We start from the raw sequence: 12,624 nt of genomic DNA, 5'->3' as shown, positions 1-12,624 counted from the left end.
GATCTATTTGTTATTGGAGAATAGGTTTACAAATGTAGGTTCTTGCTGCTGGTGGAGACAAGGAGAGTGGGAGTGAACATGAACCGTGATTGTTTTATTTTGTCAGGATTTCTTTTGGTACCATAGGCCAGTAATGCAGCAGTCAAGCTACTCCTGTTTAAAAAGGTTTATAATTGGCATTCCTGTTTTGGATCAAGAGCCCTGAAACCTCCAGCACAACAGGGATTTCAGAGCAACCATTTAGTACTGAGGTTCCAAGTTCATTAAAAAAACAATTTTTTTAAAATTTTTTTCTAACTTTTTGTGTGGTCAGAACTCTTTAACATTGTCACTAGGCACCTATTTTATTACAAAATGACTTTAGAACGGTGCCGTTTTATGTCTGGAACTCACTGTCCAGTGAATCAAGTGCTCTGATCTGTCTTTGAAAAACAATGTAGCTCTTACTTCATAGCAATGATGTACTTTAAGTGGAGCAGTATTTCAAGGGGACTGTTGTACCTCCGTGTAGTTTCAGAAGAAATTTGAAGTCATTTGCCTGTAATCTTATAATCATGTTATAGGTGTGTATATATAAATTGGAGTTTATTGTCTTAGATTCTTTGATCCTGCCACTTTTTTTAATCACTATGTTCCCTTTGCCCTCAAGTGATCACAGTCACCTGGCATCACCTCCTGGGAATGGGCACCTGCCTGCCCTTGCGTCTTTGACAGAGTGCCCCAGGCCAAGAATCATCTTAGACTGTTTCTGCCTCTTGCCACCAATCAGTTTTTTGTTCTCTTTTTGCACTGAGAACTGATCTCCCTGGCTGTCCCAGTAAGGTGTCAAATTCCAAAATCTTTAGATGTACTCAGATTCCTAAATAAAGGTTAAAGTAAATGGCATAAAACCACATTGTGTCTATACTAAGGTCTGGATAACAGTATTGCTAGATAAGGCAAAATCTTGCTGTTATGGATTTAAGCAGGAATAAAATGTGTGTATTCTCAGAGCTCGTTTTTTCTCTACCCTCATTATTTATATTGGGTAATAATAGAGGCCTTGGCCAAGTCAGGGCCCTGTTGTGCAAGAGCCTGTTTATAATGGATAGTCCCTATCCAAAGAGCTTAACAATCAATGCCTGTTTCTGCAAAAGCTTAAGCACCTGCTAACTTGAGTCATGTGAGTAGTCCCATTAAGGATGAGATGCAGCAGGTATGTGAAGACAAGCAGGGGTAGGGTTAACCCTCATAAGCAGGTGTGGTGCATACAGATGTGCAGAAGTTGTATATACAGCAAGTGAATTTTTCAATTCCTGTTTTATGTATTTAGAGGGGAACAGAAATGCTCTCTGAACTGTTTAAGGTCTCAAATCCTTAACAGAATATATACTTAAAAATGACCAAAGAAAACAGTTTCCTCCTAGCTAGCTACCAGGATCTAAATTCAGAGTTCTGCCTTCCTGCTTAGAAAACTTGATGGTGTTATCAGCACCAAGGACAATGTAAGGGATCCAGGTTGTGGAGGCATTGGTGATAGCCTGAGACACACACAAGCCTGGGTGCCAGAATTCTAGTTCTAACAAGTTACAAGCTTTACGTTTAACACTTTTTTCAATATAATTGCTTCCAATGTTCAGTCTAGACATGTATTCTGTTATTGGTTAGGGATTTGTTAGCTTGAGTTACTTGACAAACGTTATTCTCAATATCTTGACCAATATTCCTCATCGTTCGTGTTGCTCAAGTACGGAGTCAACCAATTTGTGATAATTGAGTCTTTTCCGGTTTTGAGCTGGTATTTTCTTGGCCATTGTCAAACCTGTTTGTGCTTTTACTAATCTGTATATTAGGCATCATGCCAAGAATACAAAGTTCATTGGGAAAAGGGATCTGAATGATCAGCAAAGCTATGATACTTCTAATCGGAATCTGTGGATAACTTCCCTCCCATCTTTTTATGGTGAATTTCCCTTTCTCACTTAGATATTTCCAGCAACCGTAACCAGGTAACTCAAAGTATAAAACAATTTGTGTAATATATTTTAGTGTATCCTAGCTTCACGCTGCCCTGTGTAAAGGGTTCAGATATTATGTGAGTTGAGCCATTGAATTTTCCTAGCATTCTGTAGCTGTGCCTATAACTACTTTCTTTGGCAGCAACAACCAAAATAATTTATTACTGCAACACCCGATCAGGATAGGGACTCAGGCTGTAGCCTGACAGTTTAGTCTAATATAAGGCAAGGTGCTACAAGAGGAAGAAACGGACAGGAGGGTATGATAGTGCTATGAAGAGGATAATGGTGACAGGAGTATGCGAATATAGACTGTGTAAAGGCATAACTTTTCATAGATACTAAGGTCAGAAGGGACCATTATGATCATCTAGTCTGACCTCCTGCACAACGCAGGCCACAGAATCTCACCCACCCACTCCTGAAAAACCTCACCTATGTCTGAGCTATTGAAGTCCTCGAATCATGGTTTAAAGACTTCAAGGTGCAGAGAATCCTCCAGCAAGTGACCTGTTCCCCAGGCTACAGAGGAAGGCGAAAAACCTCCAGGGCCTCTTCCAGTCTGCCCTGGAGGAAAATTCCTTCCCGACCCCAAATGTGGCGATCGGCTAAACCCTGAGCATATGGGCAGGATTCACCAGCCAGATACTACAGAAAATTCTTTCCTGGGTAATCAAATGTTTTTAGTTTCTCTTCAGAGTACAGGTTATTAGTAAAGTAGACATCAGCAGTCTTTACAGGCCATCTGACCAACCTATAGCTTCAGCATAGTTTCTGGCATGATCTATGCACAGGCCTGAGTGTCAGCCCCTTCTGTGATCTAATCCTAGCTGACTTCCTCTGGGGGCTTGGAGAGTCACTTAACTATCACCTGAGTAAGCAGATACATGTCTCAGGTGAGTTACAAATATCTCACGAATTGAATTGTATGCTTATATGTAAATCAAGCTTTTGCTTGCATACTTTGTTGTTGTTGTTACTAGCACAAAATATGCCAAAGCTTTTCCCTATTGCTGCCTTGCTTCATCTTACAAGGCCTATTAACTACATACCTCGCTTCCCCCCACCCATATAGTGATGTAGTGGGGAGGGGAAAAACATGACATGGTGAACATCATCACTTACTAGATCCCAGTCCTCCATCTCCTGTCTGTTTTGTCTCTTTAGTCTCAAAGATCATTGGGATGAGATCCTTGTTTCTGTATTCGTAAAGTACATAGCACACTTTACACTTTATATACTTCCTGGGGAGGAAATTAAGACAGAAATTGTGGTATTTTTAGTATGTGTGATAGATTTTCCCAAGGGTGCCACTTGAAACTGGGGTACCACTGAGCCTGCCTGACTCACCAGCTTGGGCTCCCTTTAACTGTTCTGCTATGACAAGCTGCAGACCCGTTCCTGGTCTCACACTTTCACCAGCATACATACAGGTAGGGGGACACCCAGCTGTTGTAACATGCAAACAGGCTTTCTGACTAGCCCCTGCATGGGAAGGCTTCAGTTAAGGAACTGCCTAGATACTCAAGTACAATCCCCCCCGAGTGCAAACCCAAAATTACACCGCTTTGTGCTGTACAGCATAAGCTTATGCAATTCGTTCCCTCCCTCAATGTGAGCGATATGTAACAGCTTTTTGCCCACCAGTTATGAATGCTACACCCTGGGTTAAGACCAAACAAAACAAATTTATTAACTACGAAAGGTACATTTTAAGTGATTGTAAGGGATAGCAAACAGATCAAAGCAGATTACCTACCAAATGAAACAAAGAGGCAAGCTAAGCTTAATATACTAAAGAAACTGGTTTTAACTAGTAAATTCTCACCCTAAATATTGTTTTTAGGCAGATTGGAGAGGTTCTTGAAGACAAGCTGCTCTTGCTTGCAGCTTAAAACTCCAGGTATTTCTTTCACAGGTCAGACACCCTCTAGCTTGAGTTCAGTCATTTCTTCCCCAGTTCAGTCTTAGGTGTTTAAAGCAGTCATCTTGGGTGGGGAGACAGTGAAGAACGAACCACGATTATGTCACTCCCCTGCCTTAAATAGCTTTTACATGCGGTGGGAATCCTTTGCCTTCCAGTGTGATTCTCACCCTCGGTCAGTGGAAAAGTACTAATTTTATCATGGAGTCCAGTATCAGGTGACGTGATCCTGCAGCTATAACTCAAAGTCTATTTGCAGGGTCTACAGGAAGGCTTTCCAGAAAGGTGGGAGATTAGCATCTCCAAAGAGCTATTCTTTCTAAAGGCCCTTTCCAGCCAGCAATCTAGACTGATTGCATTCTGTCTAGTGGGTGTTCCCCAGGTGTAAACACATCTGTAATCGCTGCACAGACAATATTCCCAACTTCAGATACAAAAATGATACATGAATACAAATAGGATAATCATATTCAGTAAATATAACCTTTCCAGTGATATCTCTCATGACCCATTTGCATAGAATACATTTCAGATATACCATAGTCACATCATAACAATATCTTATGAAGAATATGGGGGTGTAGTGTCACAGTATGAACCAGAAATTATGTAACTCCACTCTAGAAATGGTCTAAGTGGAAGCTGCTCTTAGTTTCTTAACTGTATCTAACAGTATTCTGAAGTGGCAAGGGTATGATCTATATAGATATAACTATAGGCAGAAGATGTGAACTAAGTGGGGTCAGAGTTAAGGTGGCTTTGTGGAAGCTTAAGTATGAATTTCCTAACTTTCTAATACTGTTGGGCAAGGTGAGGGGAGTTGGCTTGTAACAACAAATGGTAATTTTGTTTAGTTTTTTTGTTTTAATTGGCAAATGGTCTTTTAGAAAGTAACCTTTGAGTTTGGCTTGCTGTGTTCTAAACAATATGCAATGGGGATTAACCTTAGGAATTTAAGAATACAACACAGTGGAAATGGCCTGCCATTAGTTGGGTTTGGGCTTTTTCCTAATATGCAGCTTCCTAGAAAATGTGCATGAACAAAATCTGAATCATAAAGTGGCAAACACACACAGTTTTCAGAGTAAACTTTGCTGATTCAGACTGTGACAGAAATTTGCATCAAGTATCCGTGTTTAAAAAAATCCTAAATAATTTTGAGTTAATGAGTCAGACTGGAAAAGTCTTTTCAGATTCAGTGAGTGTTCTGAAATCTTCACCTATCCTTGTGTGAAGTGCAAATATCGGAAAGTTATTTCAATTATTTAAGAAAAGACCACACTTGCTAATAACTCAGTAAAGCTTTACCTTAAATATTGAAAATTCCACTCTGGTGCCAGCACAGTAAGTATCATGGATTGCTGCAATTAAAACCAGGGCCTTAAGTTATTCATAATACTCTTTCTGGGCAGCATTCCCACCTGCTTAATCTTCACTATACAGGCGTTTATTAGAACTGACTGTTGAAAAACGCCAAGCTAAATCGGACATGAAAAAAATCAATATGATTCCCTAAACTGCTTTAATATGTCTTTCCTCTCCAGTAATCCCACGCATTACTGATTTATTTGCCATAATGAACATGCCATTCAACTGAAACAAGATTAGCTTCTTAAACCACAGTATTAAGCACAGAGCAACTTTAATGCTGCTTTATGTTTCATTGTAATGCTCAGCAGTTAAACTATACGAGTGTTGTCTCTTTCCTTCCTCTGTAATAAAAAGAGTTTGTTTGAGGATTACAAATTGCTCCAGCGTGTTATTTTTTTAGATCATATGAAGCAGTAAATTTGCGTATACATTCAAATGAGGCAACCCTCCATCCAAACCTAGTTGAACTGAATTGCTGAGAAGAATTGGCATACAATTTATTATATTCTCTGCAGAATTTTCAAGAGTTAACAGTGATGTAAATGGTTTACATCAAACTGATCTCTGGTAACACTAAGGGGCAGCTAATAGTGCACAGAATATTATCCTGGATTTTATACAATCTTTTGTTTAGAAATTGAGAAACTGTCATTTAAAAATGTCTGCAATTTATTGTGCTTCAGGAAGTGTGCGATACAATCAGAGCAGATATATCTATTCAGAGAGTGGTACAATGATCATTTCAGATACACATGCCTTCAAGATGTAATATTACTGTGCACTGTACATGCAGTGAAGTTATGTTTTGCAATGCCATGATGCCATCAACTGAAGAATGACTTCATTTCACAAAACACAATAGAGTGGCCCAAATCCACAGAAGTCAGTGTACTATATTTGAAGTGAGTAATGCCAGCAGAGCTTGACCTCATATCAAAATGTCTACTAGATATGAGAAACAGAAGCATCGCCAAGCAAACTTTAGCTGCCACCACCTAATCCAGTTTTAATTTTTTTTAAAGTTGCATCTTACTTAATAGTTTGTTTCTAGGAGAATAATTTTAAAAAAAGATCATTATATTTAACACCCTTATAGGTGCTCTAAGTTTATCTTAAATTTTAATATATAGCTGTTCCTTTTAATCTGAGGGCTCTCAAACTATTTAACTGAGAGACACCCCTGTGCTACACCTACCTCTAGAGTGGTGGAGAGCAGCTGCTGCCATGTACACAGTAAAATGACACAACAGTTTACAGAGGGAATGATTTAGGACAGTAAAATTAGTGTAACTTTTCAAACTGGAATTTGTCCAGAATGGTGGAGCTAATATCTAGTTTTGCAAAAAGTGCTTTCAAAAAAACCCACCACCCCCAAACATGGCCGGGTCAAAGGGCTTGGATCTCACCTGACCTATGGACCTCTAGCAGTACAGTTTCTCCTACTGCGTCACTGGAGCTTTAGTTCAGTAGTGAGCTTGGAGGACAGAATGCCACCCACTGAACCATCTCTACAACTTCCTGCAGCACGTGAATTTTCCTTGATCTTCTATGCATGTACAGAGCATACCTGACCCTGCTTAATTTGCATCAAAGCCTGAGGTCATAAGGCTGTGGGCAATCTAGTGAATGTGTAAAACTGCACTTTGCTGAATAGAAAGTTGACAAATTCCATGGGACCCTCCAAACTTAATAGCTGTAAGTTAGGATATTTTAATACTTCCCTCATCAGTCACAACATTACTGTTTTACAAGGCTGTATTCCCTGCTTGCTGATTTAAAAAGCCAAATCGCATTTGGTTAAAACACCAGTACAGTCTCCATAATTCTAAAAATTGCTGTGAATTTTCCAGAGAAACTGTCTGCAGTACAATTTATATTTCCCTTGCTTCAAAAGACCATAATTAGCTCCATATGTTATTTCAGTAGCATTTATAGATGCTGGAGTCAAACTTAGCATATTAAGAACACTTAAATGAGAGCTCTAACTTATCCTGCTGAGGAGTAGATACTCTCTTAAAGATGGAGAACTGGGTGAAACGGACACTTTGATCTGTTGAGTGTCATTTCAGGTTTGCCTGAGATGTGTAGCCTAAATGGAATTTGGGAATTATCAACTGGTTGACTGTTTAGATAGTTGTGGTCTCAGAGGGTTTGGCCTGTTAATCAGCTAGACTGTCCTGATTATTATTAGAGTGAAAGATCCGATGAGCACATGAGTATCAGCTTAAGCTAATAACGTTTTCCTTTATTAACAATCTTGCTAAATTGAGAAACAATCCAACAAACCCTGCAATATAACAAAATAGAGAGAGAACAAAATGTCCAGCACTAGTACTTGCATCACTCATGTCTCCTGGTCATCAGTCCTGCATATCTGGATGTGTCCCCCTGTTTATAGGCAGGGCCACACATAATAATAGGTTACACTGACACCCACAGTAGTCTTTGCATATTCATGATGGGTTCATCCCCTTTTCCTTATCTGTAGTTCTGTACCCTTCTGGTATGATGGTTCCTGTCTCCAATAGGTTCATTAGCATGTACTTCGGCTAGTTACCATCACGTTCTGTGGATTAACATCTGCAAAGCTTGCTCAGACCCATTTCTCGAGAATTGCCTGAAATATCAATTACTCCTGTTTTGCGATTGCTATTTGCACATGCCTCAGCACTTTACTGTAGCACTTTATCTTATTTGCTAGGGTCACTGACAGGATAGCTACTCATGTCAAGCTAAGTAGGCCTTGGCCTTGATTAGTCTGGTTAAACTAATTGTTTTACAGGCCTTGGGCTTGAAGGCCCTTACATTCTGCCTTAATCAATACTTTAGATGCATCTATGTAATATGACAAGCTCAAGGTGGTTCTGCCTTAGGAACTTGCATTATGCTTTCTAGCAACATCTATTTTTTTCCTTCTCTTTCTGCCCCCCACCCCGCTCCCCGTGCAATGTATCAAAAACTCCAAATAGGAGCATTCTTAGCAAAAGGAAGTATAGAGGGATTCAAATCAGCCATTGCTGAAGGGTAAAGGAAAAGATCCACTTTAAGGAGTTGCAAGAAGGAACACTGCTTCTTTTTAAATGGACCAGTCTAGAGCAAGATGTCTGCGGTGAGAGATGAGCATTCTGGTGGTAGAAGGGGATAGGACATGGTGTTGGGTACCACATGTTATCAAGAAAGTGATGTGATGTAGCACTTGCTCAATATAAAATAAAAAAAAATTAAATTGAATGTGTGTTTATGCAATTTCTTTGCTATAAAGAGAAAACAGATTCCTCAGCAAGTAGTCTAAAGTTGTATCCAGTGTATGAATAACTTCTATGATATCATAACATTGAATTGTTAATATGAACAAAGGAATCTTTTTCTCGGTTACAGTACGTTCCATTGAACATACAGAGTCTCGGTTTTTTTTCATGGGTTTGCATTGGTGTATCTGACAACAGATTATGACCCAGATATCTATTTTAACTGCTTCTCACTGCAAAAGAATTGCTGGTTAACTACCACACATTTCTTAGAATGTTAGATAAATAGATATGCAAAATCAGAAAAGGCAACGTTACTAGTCATTCAGTTGAATTATTGTAGCCCTGTTTGTGAATGCTGGAGTTCACATTTTGTGTAAAGATCAGGAAGTGTGTTCACTTTCTCTTAAATGAAGGTAGAGCACAGGTTTATTGGTAAGCAGTGAGCACAGAGTGTGGATACAAATGGATGTGGATAAAGGAGCAACAGCAGCACCAAAACTGAGCAAGGGCAATGCTGCTGCAGGACTGAGCGCCTCTTCCACCCCCAAAATTTGGCTGTGAAAGTTAGAAATGCCTTTGGTCCGCTTTAGCTTGTGCAACTGGGTCTTACACAACACATAACCCCATCTGCCCCTGCCAGTGTTTGTGGAGCTATATTTTTACTAAGATTAACTTTTTTTTTTCTTAAACAGTTTCTCCAAAGTACTTAGTACAATCTAGCTTTCAGCACATGTCCCTTACAGTCTATTGTGATCAGTTCAGTTACGGTTGTCCCCTGCTGTTGGATACCTTTCTGCAGTGCCTGTCGACATGAAGCATGAGCAGTCCCTATGTGTCTTATTTAAGTGTTTGTGCAGCACCGAGTGCAATTTCATCCTTGAACAAGGTCCTTAGGTGCTCCTGTAATACAAATAACACAGGAGTAGCTGGGTGCTTCAGTACCTAGAAAAATCACCTCCCTTGGAGCTGAAACACAGTCCTCTCTAGGCCACAGCCATTCTGTTTCCTCAAGAGAGGAAGCAAAAATATCCGTCACTTTAGGGGGAATTCAGGGAGGCAACTGTAATCAACCCAAGGGAAATCTGACCAGCCTGCTGGGATAAATTCACAAGAAGTTCATGGGATCTAATAGCCACCAGTACTCTGGGACATCGCCTCCTAGCACGAACATGGGACACTGGTTCAGTGCTAAGCGTGCTGCCTACTGAAGTCTGAGTTCCCTAGGTTGACAGAGTCCAAGAGTAATAGGAGGAGAGGGCTCGAGTACATGTGTGTCTAATGCCAAAGGAATAACTGATAGTGTTAATGATTCGCCATCATTTCCAGTCATAGAGAAGAGATTAAGGCCAGAGGGGACCACCCCATCACAGTCTGATCTCCTGTACATGCCAGGCCACCGCCGCTTCCACCACCACCCCCACCCACCCACTAAACCCAACAATCAAAATTAGACCTGAAGTATTAGAGCCCCCCAGGCACCTAGACTATTGTCTGCCACAGGCACAGAAAAGAAGCAACCAAAATGCACCAATGCCTGAGGCCCTAGCAGTGGCAGAGAATTGATCGAGCTATACCCAGATAATCCCGGCAAATGACCTGTGCCTCATGCTGCAGAGGCATGAAGGATGTTCACAACACTGCCTTCTATGCACCCCTCCCATATAAAATTAAACCTGAACCAAATCAATCAAAACAAAATACCCCAAGTGAAGTTTTTACCCTAAAAAGGGAGACGTGCCCGAGAGACTACAGCGTCCACTGCAGCCTTCACTAGCACTATTGATTTTATATGGTTTTCAGAAACTCTACTGATCGGAGGTGATATAAAACTTAAGCTAGATAAACCCTATGACAGGGACACCATTCCCCCTCCCCCTTAGCATATGAAAAACTAGCTCATGCTCTTTGTTCTCCTGCTATAGGCCTGACAGCATCAAATGTCAAGGGAACAATTTTTCCTGCATCACAGGAATTAGCATTGGCACAAGAACTATGATAACATTATGCTCCCGTCACGCAGCTGATCCTTGTTCCTCTACAGTCAATAGCAAAACTTCCATTTTCCTCAGTGGGAACACGCTGAGGCCCCATATGCAGTGCAACCAATCTATTCTTGTTCACTCTTAAAAAAACCCCCAAAAGAATCCAGTGTCCTCAGCCTAACCTGCAGCTGCTCCGAGGATGTTAAAATGCAACAAAAACTGTAGTTCTAGGCACTACCACAATACAAATAATAATAATGATTAGTTGAGCAAGTAGAGGTGGCATTATCTGTCACATCGGTATTAGTCAGCACAAGCTTTTTGGGCAGAAGGGGGAGGGCACAAGTTGCAAAGAAACCAAAAACTGGAGCAGCAGCATCAACCAAAGCAAACTCAGCCCCCAATGATTTAAATTCATTCTAAAATTAGGCTAAGACACCAGTTGGGCTCCAGCAGAGGTTTGGGGTTCAATAATGATACTCACGACATTCGTTTACTTACAGAAATACCCACTTCTGCTTGTGAATATCACTGATTCAATGATGCACTGCTGTTCACAAGCCGATAAGGAGATGAGAACTTTATATCTGTTCCTAAAGTTAAACTGAGGGGAAAAATCAACTGCTTTTCAACCACAGCTTTAAAGTGGCAACATTTTCGCTTGTCCCCCATGTCAGACATTTTCCTTCTTGCTAAGAATCTCTTTTATGGCAGTGCAGCTTTTAAATGGTTTATTTGATGTTGGAAAGTGACTCAGAGTGCCAGGCAAATGCTAGCAGCTGGGCTTAAACCTACAACCTGGTTTTTGAAGATCTGTTTGGAGAAAATTGTCTTCAGAGGATGATCTGTCCCTGTGTCCTCTGCGCCCACAGGAAAATTTCTGGGAGGTCTGAGGTTAGAGTGCACTGCTGAGAGGTGGGTGAGCCCCTATTCAAATCCTTTGTACTCCTCAAGCAGAGGGGGAACTTGAGTCTGGGTTTCACACGTCCCTTGTAAATGCTCTAACCACTGGACTAAAAGTTGTAAGAGGTGACCTCTGAAATAGGCCCTGAAGGTAAATGCCTGTCTTCCCCGAGTTTGTGGATTGTTCTGGAGCTTAGGTGGGAGATAGTTATCCAGATGCCTAGAGGAAGGCAGCAGTTTGCATGGCCAGAGACAGAAACTTAGGCACTGAGGGAACTTTTACAGTGAAAATGTAGGTACCAAGTGAGTTTAGGCACCTACAATGTTCAGTGTGTAGATCACAGTGGAGCATAAAACTGGGGCTTAGGCTCCTAAACTACAGGCTTAGATACTTAAGTCTTGGGTCTAGGTGCCTAAATACCTTTGTGAATTTGGATCTAACTGTCTTATGAACCCAAATACCATTTTCAAAAGTGGCTTAGGCACTTGGGAGCCTAAATCCCATTGACTTTCATTGAGACTTCAGTGCATAAGGCCCAGATCTTCAAAGGTATTTATGTGCCTAAATTTATTTCAGTGGGAGTTAGGCGACTATATACCTTTGAGGATCTGGGCCTATGTCACTTTTGAAGTGCGAGTTAGGTGCCAAAATCACTTAGGTGTGTTTGACAGTGTCATCCAAGAGATGCTCTAGCTCAACCACAAGCTATGCTGCATGGTGCTGGAATCGGGGGTTAAATTCTATGACCTGTGTTACAAAGGAGGTCAGACTGGATGATCATAATGATCCCTTCTGGCCTTAAAATCTATGAAAGACATTTATCAGATCCACTGTGCTCTTACCTCTTGGCTTCAGGTGCCTCATCTATCTTCTTGTTAGGTCTGTCATTGGAGGAAACAGCTTTGTACTGTTTCATCAGTGGAAGAAGAGTTTCTATAGTATTGCACTAAGTTTCTGAGAGTTTAAGTTCAACTGCCCTGAACGGGATAGGAGAGGTTCACAGTAGTTTGGGATGGAAAGCACCTAGGTGATCAGGAAGTCTATCCCCCTGCAAGGGCAGGAGGGACTCACCTGAAAGAGAGAATATTGGAAATTAAAATGACACTATGCAACATCTTAGCCAAAAGGGCAAGCAATGATGATATTACAGCCGAATCATTTCACAACCTATAGACATTTTAGAGCACAAAGTTAT

The sequence above is a fragment of the Eretmochelys imbricata genome, chromosome 3 (genome assembly GCF_965152235.1).
Source record: "Eretmochelys imbricata isolate rEreImb1 chromosome 3, rEreImb1.hap1, whole genome shotgun sequence".
NCBI lineage: Eukaryota > Metazoa > Chordata > Testudines > Cheloniidae > Eretmochelys > Eretmochelys imbricata.
The sequence above is the reverse complement of the archived record's forward strand: the minus strand, read 5'-3'. Positions refer to the sequence as shown.